General features: G+C 45.1%; 1 protein-coding gene across 1 annotated transcript in view; it reads right to left on the bottom strand.

The window, feature by feature from the left end:
* The window catches only part of ACAD11 (acyl-CoA dehydrogenase family member 11), a 728,164-nt gene that overhangs the window by 21,256 nt on the left and 690,692 nt on the right, over window positions 1–16,216 (bottom strand). The window lies entirely within an intron of this gene.

Below are 16,216 nucleotides of genomic sequence, written 5' to 3'. Positions count from 1 at the left end.
AACTCCATCATCACCAGTCCATGTAACATATGATCTGGAAGGTCTCTCCCATCTGCTACCTCTTCTGAAGGAACCCATAGCCAGATATTCTTGATGACCCACCCACCAGTGAACTTGGACATTTTATGGACTATGTTAGTCCAAATGAGTAAAGAATAGTTATTCACATTCTGACTCATGATGAAGGACAACCTTTCGGAGTATGTTTCATGCTTGCATTATATTTTTGGGGGATTATATTTGTTTGGGAACAGATGTTACATTCCGGAGTAAGTTGAGAAAGACGTGATAATGCAAAAACATCAGTCAGATAATAAACAGATTCTGCGCACACGCCTGCTGGCAGAGGACCAAAGCTTACACGCAGTGTGTAGCTCTCTCTTTCTTGGCATGCCGTGCATCTGCTCCTACTGTCACAGCGGCGATCGGCGCGGCTGCCTGATCGCACTGCTGAATCCCCTATAACTGCTCCTCCCTCTCAGCAGTTTTAGATACCCCTCTGCTGCCCCCACATCAGCACACCTCTTTCCAGCCCTGCTCACATGCCATGTGAGGTATATAAGCATCATGGGGATGACAAATCCATGGATCGGTTTGGCGCTGGTTGGATATGTTAGTCCATAGTGTCACAGTTTGTGCGAGTTGGTAAAATCAATGATCACGTCTTATTGTTTTGTCATTACAAGCGTTATTTATTTCTTGGTTGGTTGGCACCAAAAAGAACATCATTGTATTAATGAATGACAATTTTTTGACATGGTGAAAAAACAACACAGCCGACGCGCGTTTCAACCTTAGTCTTTTTCAAGGCCAATTAAGTTTGAAGGTGAATTCCGAAAAGTTGAGGGCTGATCCTCCCAGGTAAGGGCGTCAGGGTGGCTGGATAGCCAGATGGTGCCGAGTTCGGCCTGAGCTTCTAAGACGGGGTTCTCGAGAAGCGCATATGAGCATCAGTCTATGGCCCTCCCAGACTTCCTGCAAGCACTTGTTGTGCACAGCTTGCGCAGCTTCACCATCAGCGGCATCCCCGCTGAGCATCATTTACCGTAAGGCATTTGCTGTGGGGGCATTTGGCGGACAAGCTTTTAGCATGAAAGTGGACATGAGACCTATGTTTCCAAAGACACTCTACATTTATTAAATACTTTTCAATTCAGACTAAAAGCATTTTGGCATATGCCAGGTCTTGGAGAAGCTTTTTTGAATAGTGCCAATTTACTCTGGTGCTGCGGTTTTGGAAACCTTTTCGGTCGGTTATCCTCAAAGTTCGGGAGCTCTGATCTAGCCCAGTAAAGTAGTGATGTGCTCTTGTTATGATCTGCTTTGGCTCGCTTCTGACATCATAATGGAAGGGATCACTCTACGCATTTCTATGGAATTCAAAGTATAGGAACATCCTCTTTGCTGCACTCGCAGAGGAAGATTATTTAAAACATGAAGTATAATGAGATAAAGGTGCCTATGCAGTTAGATACATAATGTAACCTATATTTATTTTTAGTCTGTTTCCTTTGGAATCTTAGGTGTCATCTTTGCGGGGACCAGAAGTTGTAATTTAGGGGAAAGGTCAGAGGTCATTCTTGGTCATCGGATTCATGACATGAATTTTTTTTAATTTTAAATGAGATAGTTTGTTTTATAACCTATGTCCAATTGCAGGGTAGCCCTTTCCTGCAGCAATTGTTTAAACAATTGATATGAGAGTGTACATCAGTTGTTTAGGCTGAGCCATTGCTGAGTGAATAAAGTTTTGGGGTTGGGGGACCGAATGTTGGCACTGCTTTAGTTTCTAATAAAAGCAATCACGTTCCTCCATTTTACAAGAGGTTTGCGGCCCCAGACATTCCCTGGGCCTCTGTAAGGGATGCCAGTCACACAGTCTGGTGACCACTGGTGTGGATGGAGGCAACACGGAATACAATGAATAACACACTGATTGCAGCTGTCCTTTTGACTATGTGCCCTTCCATTGAATGCCCAAGGCCATGCTAATATATATGTGTATTCCCGCCAATCTCTCGCCAAACGCACACTTACAGAGCCTTCCTTTTACATCCTTGTTGGGATCGATGCACGAGTAACCATTAGTGGTCATGTCTTGATGGCACACAGACCGTTTATTGGTTGGACTGGTAGAGCACTTCCATCGTTGGTAAAGCAACGTTTCAGTGATCTAATAGCGAAGCGATATGATTGACTGAGTAATTTCAGTGACCCAGACACAAAAAAAGCCTTCTGACTTGGAAAGGATGTCCGCGTCCCTGAACGAAAAAAGATCAATGACTCCTTTTCATTCTATGTGTTTCGAAAAGGAATATTTACAGCATGAACTCCATCAGAACATCAAAAATCATGCAACACAGCTGAGGCTCGATTGCTGGGTCTCTTGTGTATTAGACACGTTCTCCAACCAACTGAGCCACAGTGGCGCACGGTACAATGGGGCTGAGTTTGCTAGTGACCCTAGTTTTTTGAAGGTTCTTCAGTTTTAAATGTTTGTTTTGAAGCTTGTTTAAATAAAGATATATGTATGTACATGCTGAAGTGTTATTTGTGATAACATAGGTGAAGATTGTACATTGAGTATGTATTTTAATGGAAGCATCAGAATACAATTTTGTTAGAATTGGCCTCATTACGAGGCTGGAAGTAGCCGTGCCGGACCAACCGGCAGGCTGCCGCCAGACTCATAGTGAATTACCAGAATCACCGGGGCATTACAACCCCAGTGATCCGGTAATTCTGAAGGTGGAATTCCATTAATCCCCATTCCCAAGTAGTCCCATAGGACTCCATGGGAATGGGGACAGTGGAAACACTGGCACCGTAATTAACGATGCCAATGTTTCCATTTCTGCCTGGAGGCGGGTGGCGTTACTCCTGCCAGGTCAGACCTGGCGGGAGTAACGCCACCCGCCTGCAGAACTCGAGTTAGCCGGTCTGGAAACAACGGTGGAGGCGGGTTTACCGCCACCGTTGTTTCCGGACCGGCTAACTCACAATGTCTTACCCTCTAAAGCATGGGTGTCGAACTCAATCGGACAGAGGTCCGGATATGATTCAAAATCATCATAGGCCACACCATTAGATCTACGACAATTCAAAGCATAATAGCACAGAGTGGTTGCTGCTGGATATTTATAGAATAGTGCAAAGTAGTAAGGTGGTGTGAGAACCAGAAGTTGTCTCACCAGCTAGTCCCTGGGTATCTGTCATCCAGGTGGCCAGGACATGGCCATCACTTTTGGATCCAGTTCCTGGGGGTGGACCAGTACAGGAGGATCACCTGGCTGAGGGGTCTTTGGCGAGTGGAGACCGGATGGTAAAATGCGTTATCCCCTTCCCTGTAAACACCTTTACCCCATCCTACCCGGTAGGATATTTAGGAACTCTACCCCAGCTTTTACAACACAAACACTTTCTCACTGACAGCCCTCTCTAAGGGAAAACAGACTAATACCAGAGGCATGTACCTGACATGTCCCAATACTATGGTTAGGCGAGGTCAGGCAATTATCGACAATCACTCACACCTGACTTCAATTACGCTTCCCCACACAGATAAAAGGCAGAACACGAGAGCACACTCTGAGCGAGGCAAAGCACACGAGAAAACAGCAGTTCCAAGATCACAGTTTAAGGAAAGGAGAAAGACGGCGAAACAGAAGGGGGTCGCAAGGAGAGAAAATCCTGTGACCTTTTCAACAAGGAACCACTGCTTTCACAAAACCTTGAGAACAGAAAGCGTAAGACCGGGTAACCAGGCTGAAGAATCCTGCATTGTGTGTTGGAGCTACCCGTGGCCCTCCCGTGTCAGTAATCAAGGCGGGAAGAATCTTCAGTCAACGTGGTACTGTCCTTGGCGCCAAGAACAAAGCAGCTTCAGCGAAAACAACACAGCCAGTGAGCTGGGGAGACCGATACAAGACTGGTGTGTGTTGAAGCCCAGATTGCAAGCAGCAATATTGTATGGTGAGCACTGGAACGAACATTGTTAAACTTGTGTGATAAGAGACGCAAATTAAGTTAAACTGCTAACGATTGATTGAACTTTAAAGCAAGCTACAATACCTTTGACAGAGTGGTCTGGCATCGCGTGGGTGCTCAATCGAAGGTCTTTGTAAGGTACCCAGCTGAGAAGTGATATAAGTAGATTAAGTTGGTCCGAGCCCGGGGGAGGGAGATCAATTGAAAGAGAATGAATAAATGTGAAACAAAGTGATCCTGCGACGGGTCAAGTCAAATACTGCACACAGACGAAAGTCTTTGATTTCGATAAAGTAGAGACAGTTTTGAAAATTATATGGATTTGGTCTGAGCCCGACAGAGGGAGATCAATTGAAAGCTTTGTGTTAAAGTAGAACTGAGACTGGCGGACGGGGCATGTGGTGAATCGAAAATCACCCAAGAAGTTGTACACGATAATCCTGAGGAGAAAGAATCTTTTGAATGTTTGTCGCATCAGGCCCTCTGAAGAAAGATCCTTTGAATGGCAAAGAGACTTTGACATCGAAGGCACTGATACTGAGATTTGAACTGCATCCTCATGCTAGAGAAGTCAGAGACTCTGCTAAGCTCGAGTGTGCCGCCTTGTCCTGTGCTGAAAACGTGGGGGAAGGGAGGCCAACGGCTTGAATATCCTGACATATAATTTCTTGAACACTTTTCTTTTGCAAAACATTGTTTCCCACACTATTTAGATTAAGAAATAAGAATTGGAAATAGGTTATTAGTATAGGCCCTTTTATTTTGACAAAACACCACTAGGACTGCGTTATTATTATTTGATGGTTGTAGCTTGCTCCTATCTTTAGATTTAGGTTTAGATAGGCGTTTTTCAAACCCAATTGAAGTTCAATAAACACCCTTGAACTGCGGTCACTTGTGTCTGTCTTACTATTTGATACCATGCCTTCCTTACAGTTGGTTCAAATTGGATTTATCTCAAGATAATTTTTTTTTTTTAAAAAAGGTATACATTGTGCATTTTACAGCACAAACTTAAGTAGAGATTGGATAAAAAGCCATTTGATTTAAAAATATTGCTATTAACATAGGATTCTGATCAGGAAACCCGGGGTGTTTCAAAAAATGTATTTTCATTCAAGGAACGTGCATGTCCCGTTCCTTGAATGAAAATATGTGCACAAAATGGCCACCATGGTCCTTGAAGGTGGGGCTCCGAGGTGCCCCATTTTCATTTCCATAGCAGCTGGCAAAGGGAGATGGAGTGAAGCTGCGGTGGTGGCTGGCTTTGCCACCGCCCCAGTCAGGTAAGTGAGGCTGGCGAGAGGGTTTGGTGTTTCTTATAAAATTAAGGAAACAGGAGGGTGGGAAAAGGATGGCGCTGCGGAGCAGGGGAAGCAGTCATCGGATTCAATGGAATGCAGGCTGAGAACAGCAGTTTCGGCCCGCAATCCAATTAACCTGATTGGCTGCGCCCCTCGCCCAGAGTGCTAATGATACTTCAGATAACAGATTACAAACCGTGCGCAGGAGCATTTTATCCAATCATAGATGTGCTGATAATTGTGTGCCCCACAGTAACAATAGATGCACAGAAGACAAATCTAGATTTGTCCCAAATCTTCACTGAATCAGGGCCTGATACAGTTGCTGCTACCACCCTGGAGGAAATGTCAGTAGAAATGATACCATCCTAAAATATTGAAGAGTTTGCAAGAGCTGTCATTTAAATTAACTGTATGGTTGAGTAATAAAAGGTAACTTTGGTAAGTGCTTTATTTGAAGTAAGGGTGCAAGTGATGCTTCACCAGCAACATTGCAAGTGACTCCTAAAGGAACGGGATATTGTAGTTTATCAAAGATCATTGATTCACCTTTTTCCCAAATATTGAACAGGTTCCTGGCTATAGTGATGTTATATAGGAAAATAGTTTGCTTCTTTTCGAGCATAGAATAATTGCGTTCATTTGTTACAAATGGTACCAAGTTCCTACAGGATCAGGACAGAAACAAATACCACTTGGCTTTTGCTTAGGAAAAAGTGGCAGTTTAATGGTAAGATGGTGGCTCATTTGCTTTGGTAACATTTTTGCTCATCACTTTGGGAACACAACCAGAGACTACCGACGTAGTAAATAACCTAGGAATACGCATGGAAAACAGACTTTCACTGGAACTGCAAGTCAACACAATTGCCAAAAAATGCTTCTTCCTCCTAGGACTGCTCAGACTCCCCTACCTCTCCTTCCCCCACAGAACCCTCACAATTATATGCCTGATACTCACAAGAAATGATTACGCAAACAGCCTCTACCTAGGAATGTCAGAAAGACTTAGTAAGAATAGCCAAAGGGTGCAAAATACAGCAGCCTGGGTCCTATTAAGACTAAACAGAAGAGACCATATCACTCCAGCATTGAAAAGCCTACACTGGTACCAGTAAAAAAGTGCTTCAAATTCAAAGCACTCTGCATCACCCACAAAGCCTTGCAAAGACAAGGAGGAGAATTCCTCCAAGACAAGATAGCCGGTATCGCCCAGGAAGGGAATTAAGATCCAGCAACGACCTACAAATAGAGACAAAACACTATGAAAAAATGAAATTCACTTAGGGCACTCAACTGACTGTGAAAACGAACAGAAACCAGGAATAAAATAACTGCCTCAACAACTGCCTCACAGACATCTACAATTGGATGACAATGAAAAACCTTAAACTGTACCCGGCAAAATAAGAAATAATGCTCTGACCCGCAGGACTCGACAGAGGGAACCCACAGCTGGACTGGTCGATCAGCATGGGAACGCAACCAGAGGCCACTAATCTAGTAAATAACCTAGGCATAGTCAGGGACAACGGACTATCACTGGAACCGCAAGTCAACGCAATAGCCAAAAAATATTTTATTCCTCGTACAACTGCTAAGAAGACTACTCCCCTACCTTCCCTTTCCCCCACAGAACCCTCACAATCATATCTCTGATACTCACAAGAATTGAACTTGAAGAAAACAGCCTCTACCTAGGAATGCCTGAAAGACTCATCAAGAAACTGCAAGGAGTGCAAAATACTGCAGCAAGGATCCTATTAAGACTAAATGGAAGAAATCGCATCACTCCAGCACTGAAAAGCCTACACTGTTACCAGTAAAAAAGCATATCAAATTCAAAGCACTCTGCATTGTCCAGAAGGTCTTGCACAGCCAAGGAGCAGAATTCCTAAAAGATAAGATAGCAGGTATCGCTCAGGAAGGGAACGAAGATCTAGCAATGACCTACAAATAAAGGCAAAAACCTACGCAAAAAGGAAATTCGGCAGAACAGCGTTCTCTCTTCTAATTGCTAACATCTGGAACAATATGCCCAAAGAAATTAGAACCACAGGAGACCACATCACTTTCCGGAACCTGCCTTCTGAATAGCCATGATTTTAGCAATAACAACTTTGAAGGGACACCGGCAACAGCAACACCAAAGAGAAACAACTATAGAGGAGACAAGTTGGGCCAAAGAACCACAAACAAGAACCTGGCTAGATACCATCAAGCGGAAACGAAAGAGCCGCCCCCGAGGCTCCAACAAACTGACCGACTTACTTATCCATTTCTCCTTCCTGCTCCTCCAACATAACTGACGCCACTACACCAAACCATGTACAAGCCACACTACACATAAAAAAAGCATCAATACTATGTTCACACCCAGCATCTATAGATGCTGAAGCACACCTAGAGTGAACCACCCACATAGTCCATAAAACCATCAACAACCAACTACACACCAACATACCGGATTATCTTTCAGCTATGGCCACCCATGTCTCTTGACCCATTATGGACACTATCTAACCAGTGTGCACAACCAAAGTTCCCATAACCCATACAACACACTAACACCAACACAAGAGACTACCACACACCAGAGGCACTGAATCTTACGCATACGGTTACAATGCTCGAGGCCTCTCGCACAAACTACAACTTGGAACACTCAAAGATGCCAGTTACTCCTGGTTCTGAACCTATCCGCTCACCCTATCCCCACTAACCTCCCCACACCCTCTCTTGCAGAGCCACGCGAGCACCTGGAGACTGCCTGGAGATTATAATGTGCAGTAGCGGTGCACATTATAATCAACATACGCATAACATACCATAACTTTGTTGTTACCTTGCTTTAACATCCCATCCTCCTAGTTCCGGTTAGCTTTTCGTCAGGTGGGGTTGTGGGGGGAGGTGGGAGGGAGGGGTGCTCCCAGATCTGCAGAGAATCAGCTACTGGTGACAATGTCTCTCGCTCACAATAGTGAAACTGAAGCCACTGTGGCAGAGGAGTCTTTTCTTTTCTCCCCTTGCCCTGCAATGCACACCGCCCATGAGGAGGGCCTGATGTACAGGCTTTGCAGGCCTGAGCTGGGCACTGGGTCTTTTTCTGGAAACCCTTGCCCTGAAGCATTTTATTATTTGTATCGGTTTATTCATTGCTGCTCAGGGTCATTTAACCACAAAAAGTATTCCAGGTTTTGATGTGTTGATCGCTAACAGCCGACGAACTACGTTGTCTATTAATACTCTTCCATCCCGACATGTGACCAAGCCCCATTGATGAGGCTGGGAAGTGGGATGAGTGGGAACCTAGGGGCCTGGAAGGCTACCCGCACCGGCAAATAGCTTGGTGGGTTTCTGTTACTCTCGCAAAAGACCAGAAAGTTAATTTACCCTTCACCCAGACTGGCCAGTTCCTCCTACAGTCAAGATATATGCAGCAAGAAGCCAAGGATGCCTGTGATAACTGATATTGCCCAAAGAGAGCTTGTTATGGACTGTAGGAATATTGTTATCACCAATGTAGACAAGTCAGAGAGGGCTGAAACTAGAGAGGCACTCAGGAATAAGGTCTGGGCATGGCTACATTCCAAAGTTGATCATGTCTGTGTTAGAGGGCAGGATTGTAGATTTCTGTGAACGTTGTATATAAACGACTGGTGCACCGGGAATATCACAGATTGTATCATTATAGGCTGTGGCCAGAGCAACCTCCCCTCATTTTCAAAGCTCATATAAAAACCTGAACAACATGTCACCTGCCTCCAACCTAAGAATTATGCTTGATTAATGCATTAACAACTTTCTGTATTTTCCGATTGGTCTGAATTTTTACCAGTATTATGCATAGTTCTGTCTGTTATGGTCTGTTTTGTTCTTGTTCAGCGCCTTAATGCCTTTGGGCCTATATTTGCGCTATATAAATAAAATAAATAGTGTCATCCTGCAGGTGGTATGCAGGGGATGCTCCATGTTCCCCCCTCCATGTAACGTAACCTATCCTATGTGGGGAGAAAACAAACTTAAGCAGCATTGAGGGGGTGTGGGGTGGTCGAGTTTCATGTAAGGAATCGGCGATCGTGGCCCGAGCTGCATAGAAAGGGACAGGAAGTGCGCACGGCTCAAGCTGCCCCGTAACTGCACGCTTGATCAGAATAATGCCTCACCTCAGTCCATAAGCAGAGGGGACACACAAACTACCTCCAGAAATGCAGCGGAGATGAAAGACAACCACATTCAGGAGGCACCATGGTGAAGTCAGGCGGATTCTATGATCAGGCGGCCTGACTGCAAGAGAGCAGACAACCTATTTATATCACCGATTTGTGCAGCCGTTAACCAATGGGCAATCAGTCAGACATTAGCGGTTGCACCAGGGGAAGAGATCAGAATAAGCAGCCCTCACCTAATTATACAGCCAGAATGAACGTAGTACACACGTGTTCATATTGCAGCCATTAGAGTTGAACTCATCAGCGAACTCCAAGTAGGAAAGGGGGGCCAGCATGGGAGTTTGACAGAAGAGAGTCTAGTGGAGAGAGTGAGGAGGGGAATCAGAAAAGAGCAGAGAAGGCACTGGTGAAGCATAAGAAAGAAAGAAAGAAAGAAAGAAAGAAAGAAAGAAAGAAAGAAAGAAAGAAAGAAAGAAAGAAAGAAAGAAAGAAAGAAGGAAAGAAAGAAAGAAAGATTGGAGGTGGGAAGAAAGAAAGAAAGAATGGAGGTGGGAAGAAAGCAGAGGCCAAAGAGGGTACAAGAGGAGGTAAAGTTCAAGAGCCTGGAGAACGGAGAGGAGAAGAGTGCAAGGAACACATTGGAGGCAGGAAGGCTCAGGAGAAAGAAAGGAGGAGGCCAGAGTTTGAAGAAGGAGACAACTGGAGGAAGGAGAATATTTATGGAGGAGCCAGGTAGGTTCCTTTAAGAGTTACCATCTCTGTCCAAGTCAAGACAGCCAACTAGTGAGAAGTGGTCAACGATAGAAAAGGTCAAGTCAGTGGGGCCAAAACTGGGAATCAGCCAGGCGATCATATCTGTGGATGGTGAGTGCTCTGTGGACCTGGGTCTAAAGACTGATGGGGCAAAATCTGAATAGAAGAGCAGACCAAGACTTGCCAGAAGCCTTACTCCAGGCTCCTGTGGCATCAGCCGTGCCACCAGACAAATTGGACAAAATGCAGCTAAGTAACCAGGTTGGGAAGCAGTCCAGATCCCATTCAGAGGACATTGCCAGACTAGCTGAGAACCATAAACCAAGAGCTGGTGCGACTAGAAAGCACACCAAGGTAACAAAATAAAACTAGCTGTTTTAGACAACTGAGCCAGGCAGCCTCTCGAGAAACATGAGCCAGGAGGGTTCTTGAGAAAACTGAGCCAGGAGGGCTCCCGAGAAACCTGAGCCAGAAGGGCTCTCGAGAAACCCGAGCAAGGAGGACTACCTCTGACAGACATACGTTGTTAAGACTCATGAGAAACTGGAGTCTTTAGCAGGCTCCAGTGAGACTGATGCCTCTAGTGGTCTCATGATAGGCCTTTCCCAGCAATAACCGTTTACAACAAGTACCACCTATGAGGGACATAAATATCAAAGTCAATGGACTAGAAGAGTCTGCCGGGAGCCAGGACAGGCAAAGTCCATTGGAGCACAGTCTATGGAGCTGAGGTACTTCTTAGATAATAAAAGTCTTGCACAAAGTTAGAGAGTTTTGCAGAAATCACTTGTAGGGTCACAAGCTGTTAAGCCTGTGAAAAGTAGAGTTGGAATCAACTCTAAGGGTAAGCCACTGCAAGTCTCAATTGAGAAAAGCACAGCTCAAAAAGAAACAGAGGTAAGTACCCCAAGTCTAAACACTACCTCTGGATTGAAGAAGGGTGGTCCAGCTGGATTCTGTCCTAGGTTCCTGAGCCTCAGTCATGAGGACAAGAAGGAGGACGTCTGGAGGACTCCTGCGGCAGCAATTTGGAGTTTGTCGCCAGCTACGGGCTCTTTTCGGATCAGCGGCACATTGCGGTTTCAGCATTCGGTAAATCACTGTGGATCTCGGATACTGATTGGGCTTCCTTCACTCCTTGGCTCCTGCATTCTGGCGAGGTTACTCTATCTCTGGTCTTCCTGCTTCTGGAGGGTCCTTAGGAGACTCCTGTAGCATTTGGCCAGATTGCAGATGTTGTACTCAACTACGAATTTCTCTATCCCTGGCACTCGGTTCTTGCAGCAGCGAAGTAGTACAGCCAATCAGGGAAGATGGTCCCACTAGCCCAAGGGAAGAAGTCGTCCCTTCCAGAGCTTCTCTTGTCGATCAGAAAAAGGAGTTTCAGCACAGCAGCAGGGCTTCACCTGGCGATTCAAAGGTCGAGGAGGATTCAGCAAGCTTCGTTCACGGTTTCTTCATCAGGTATTTCTCCCAGTGGTCGACTGACTCTAGCCCCAAAACCCTCACCTTTTAAGCAGGTTTCTCCAATTCATGCACAGCCTAGGCTGTCAATCGAACAGCCAGCCAGCCAATCAGGACTGGTTGCATTCAGGCATTCCCAGAGACAAAGCACAGGGAATTTTCGGGAACCTCCCTCACATCCTGCCTTTCCAGACACACTGGAACCAGAGGCGGACTTCAGGGCTGAAGCCTGCCAAAGGAAAAATGAATGAAGGGCTCAAACCTGGCTCAACACACAGAGTAAAACCCAAGAAATACCTCCCAAACAGAAAATGGCAAATAAAGAAGACCAGTGCCACTATACTGCAGCTGAGGATTCAGCCTGCGGTAGAAAACCACATTGGTAGGAAATTTAAACCACTGCCACCAGCCATTTAAAGTAGTGAGGGTGATATAACAATTTTACACGAGGGAATAGGATAATGGGCTACTAAGTAACTCCTCAGCACTCCACATAAGATGGTGTGTGCTGGACCTACAAAGAGAAAAGGTAAGTAAAGTCAATTTCACTTTACTATTCTTGGGAAGTGTAGATTACATAAGAAAAGGTATTTAGACCTTATGAAAAAACTGCACTAAAGGTACTGTGTGTCAACATACAAAACGTAGATGCTTATGGAGTTTGTCAGACTCCAAAAACAGTGTAAACACATAATCCAAATCATGTCAAAACACATGACAGAGTGAGAAAAAGGGCTCACTCACTCCAGGGTTAAAATTAAAAAGTCCCAAAGTCCAGCAACGGTTCTGGTGGTCTTTAAGGGGGGAGGAATTAAGCATTAAAATGAAAATTCTCCTGAACAATCATGTATTCATTTTCAGTGTTTTTATCACAGCCAAACCACACTTCAATGCGCTTGCTTAAAGAAGACGTGGGCCTAGTTCTAGGGGATACCATACCCCATAAGGAGTTAGTATCTCAGGGTAGAAAAGTTTGTTGTCTGAGGCTTAACCGCTGGATTTGGTGGTCTCCTGATGTATCTGGAAGTAGACCTGTTAGTAATATGGAAAGCATGGGCCCTAAGTGGTAGGGGGGAGTGAAACGATTAAATGTGGGTTACGTGCATTGAAGCCCAATCACTGTCAGAAGCGTCTTCCCTATCCAGCTTCAGCAATTACTGCATCTTCGTGTCTTGGTGCCACAGGTGCAGATGTTTTTCATTCTGGAGCTTTTGCTGATTGGTGGCACAGCAATCATGTTGCATGTCAGACATTCCAGTCTGTCTGTATTCTGCATCATTCAAGGTAGTCCAATGCAAAAAAGCAGATGCACACAGGGTAACACACGCATGCTGGCTGTGGAGTGCAGCGTGACTTCAGCATAAAGAGCACAGGTGTGCTGCAGCTGGGAACGCCTTTCTCCACTTCTCAAACATCTGGCTAGTGACGCGAGTACCTGGGCATATAGGGATAACAGCAGACAAATATTTAATGCAATCTCTACACAAAAGCTAAAATTAGTCGCTTTACCAGTTCTTTTTTTAATTATGCTTCAACAATATATACATAATAAGGGGTATCCTATATCGACATATCGCGCGCGTGCGTGCGTGCATGCGTGCGTGTGTGTGTGTGTGTGTGTGTGTATATATATATATATATATATATTTTTCTGATTACAACACAATTGTGTTGCGTGACAAACCTGAGGGCGTCCTCAGATCCACTCCCCTTGGGTCCTCTTCTCAGGTGGCCAGGGAAAGGCGTTTGCTTTTGGACCCTGGGGGTGGAGAAGCGAGGGAGAATCACCTTGGTGGAGGGTCCTTGGGGATTGGGGATGAGAAATTCTTAGGTGAGACGCAGTATCCCTCATTTCCATTTCAGGAGGAACCCTCAATCCCAGATGCAGTTATGGGGTATTGCTACCCCTGTTCCACTGACGAAGAGAACACCGGTGGATGTTACCAGTATAGAAACACAGGAAGAGGATAAAGAAGAGGAGGTTTAAGGGTTAATCAGGCAAGACATGGTATCTCCTTTTCCTTATGGGAACCAACCTAACCCTCCCCCGGCTTTATGCGCTATTGTATAACAGCTCCCACTAATTTTTCCTCATTCAACCTAGTATAGTACTGGGATGAGGAAGAGGCGACTAGGAGTAGTGAAGACTACCAACTCATTTAACCACTGTAGTACTGAGACGTGGAAGATGCCTGCAGAGTATTATAAAGGTCACGCATGTCCCAGGTTCTACTCGAATTGCAGTCAGGCAAGCCCAATTGGGAACACACACCTTCAACCGGTCAGGTTGTTGCAGGTGTATAAGAAGGGAGGAAACCAGCAGTGCTCAGACCAGCACAGAATTCTGTTTGCAAGGAGGCAGCCATGGTGGGTCCTGCAGGGAAGCCAGGACGCAGGCAGATGATCCAAGGAAGTGTGGAACCCAGGAGGAGGCGGACCATAAGGACACCACAGGTGTGGGAGCCTCCGTGGTCGGAGAAACGCGGTGGACAGTCATAATGTCGAAAAAAAAATGTCGACAGACAAAAATGTCGACAAAAAAATGTCGAAAAAAAAAAATGTCGACTTTCGTTTTTTTTAATTATATATTTATTTTAGGGGTTCGGGACTAAAAAAAAGGGAAAAATTAAAAAAAAAAATAAAAAAGGGGGGCTGGGGGGGGAACCCCCCCATTTCGAAAAAAAATGCATTGAAAAAAAAAGTCGACATTTTTTTTTTCGACTTTTTTTTTTCGACTTTTTGACTGTCGACATTTTTGTTGTCGACATTATGACTATAAACCGAGAAACGCAGTCGGAGCTGCGGACATAGTAACCACCAGCGTCCGCAGACAAGAAGCAGAGCTGCGAGAGCAGAAGAGCATCCGAAGTGCGGGCCAGCGGCAGTTATAAACATTTTATTTTGAACTTTAAATCTGTTGTCTTTGCCTTGCTTCATGATGCCTTCACAGTTGCTGCACCCCCAATGTAGAGCTTAGAATGAACAAATTACAAGGGCTGTTTTGATGACATGCTTCTGAGTTTCTGTTCTCATTATACAAGCTAATTTTCTGGGAGTTTACGCGTACACATTACTTGCGGTTGCTAGTTCCATCAAATAAGCCTGTCCATGCTCAAGTACAGTGGGTGGATTCATGTTTGGGGGCTTTGGTGCCTTATTGATAATGTGAGACCTATTAGCTATGGTAAACAAGCATTGGCAAAGCAAACTGTATGTGACTTTATGTAATGAAACTGGTAACAAAGCTGCCAGGATTGCTATTGTATGTCCAGGGGTTCACTTGATATTATTCCCGTCAAATGGGACATGTGCACCTCCAGTGTCATTATATTCCAAAAGCCAGGTACTCCAACACCCGGCATTCAATTCAAAGCTACATATACTAACAGCATATCTAGTGCTGCTAGGAAGTCCCAGGTAGTCACATCATGTACCAGGTATAAATGCCCATGTACTCGCACCATTACAGGGATTGGTATGAACTGCACAGGTGGTCATCCCCTTGCCAAGATATAAATGCCCGGGTACAGTCCCACTCCCAATAGCAAGACACCGAGTCCCAGGTATTCACCAATTTCCATCCACTGCCACCAAATCCCTGTGAAATCTTCCCAACCGTGAGAAGAGTGGCCATCAAATGCCCTGGTACTAGTACCACGGACAAATATTAGTATCAGCTGCTCTGGTACTCACCCTGTAGCCAGCCATTGCCATGGTATGCCCCGATAACTGTGCTAAGGATTGCCATCACATCTCCAACCACCACTTGCCTTGGCAGAGACTACCATGCAATGCTCAGGTGTTCGATCACCTCATTGCCAGGTTACGCTAATTGATTCACAGGTACAGCTCCCATTGCCATAAAGGGCAATCAAATATTTAGCCACTGATTGCCACCAAATGCCAAGGTACCTGCCCAATTACCAAGGACTGCCACCAACTCCTCGGGTACATCCAATGCCAAGGTACTAACCTGGGTTTTAGAAATACAATACACATGTGCACATTAAAAGTACATGTACATGCCCACTGCCAGAGATTGCCATCAAATACCCATTCACCAGCCCCACTGTCAAAGACTGCTATCCAATGCCAGGTGCTTGCCCCATTTTAAATCCCAGGTACTTATCTCATGGCCAGGATTGGCATCATCTACACAGGGACATTGCCATCAAAAAGATAGGTAATCACGCCTTTGCCACAGATTGCCATCAAAATGCCCCTGTACTTGCCCCATTACCAGGGATTGCTATCAAATGCTCAGGTACCTAATTATCAAGGATTCCCATTAAATAACCAGGCATCCATCAATTCCTAGAGAATGCCATAAAGGTATAAGAGATCACCATCATATGCATATGCACTTGCCCCATTGCCATAGATTCCCCATCAAATGCCCAGCAACTCACCCCATCAGCAGGGCTTACCGTCAAATGCTCAGGTACTTGTCCCATTGACAGCTATTGCCATCATCTGATAAAGCACCACCTAATGAGCCAAACCAAAAAATTGCCAAAACATCCAGAATTCGAGTTT

This window comes from Ambystoma mexicanum, chromosome 2q (genome assembly GCF_040938575.1).
Source record: "Ambystoma mexicanum isolate Mex_15411 chromosome 2q, UKY_AmexF1_1, whole genome shotgun sequence".
NCBI classification, from domain to species: Eukaryota; Metazoa; Chordata; class Amphibia; order Caudata; family Ambystomatidae; genus Ambystoma; species Ambystoma mexicanum.
This window is presented reverse-complemented; position numbering and strand designations above follow the sequence as displayed.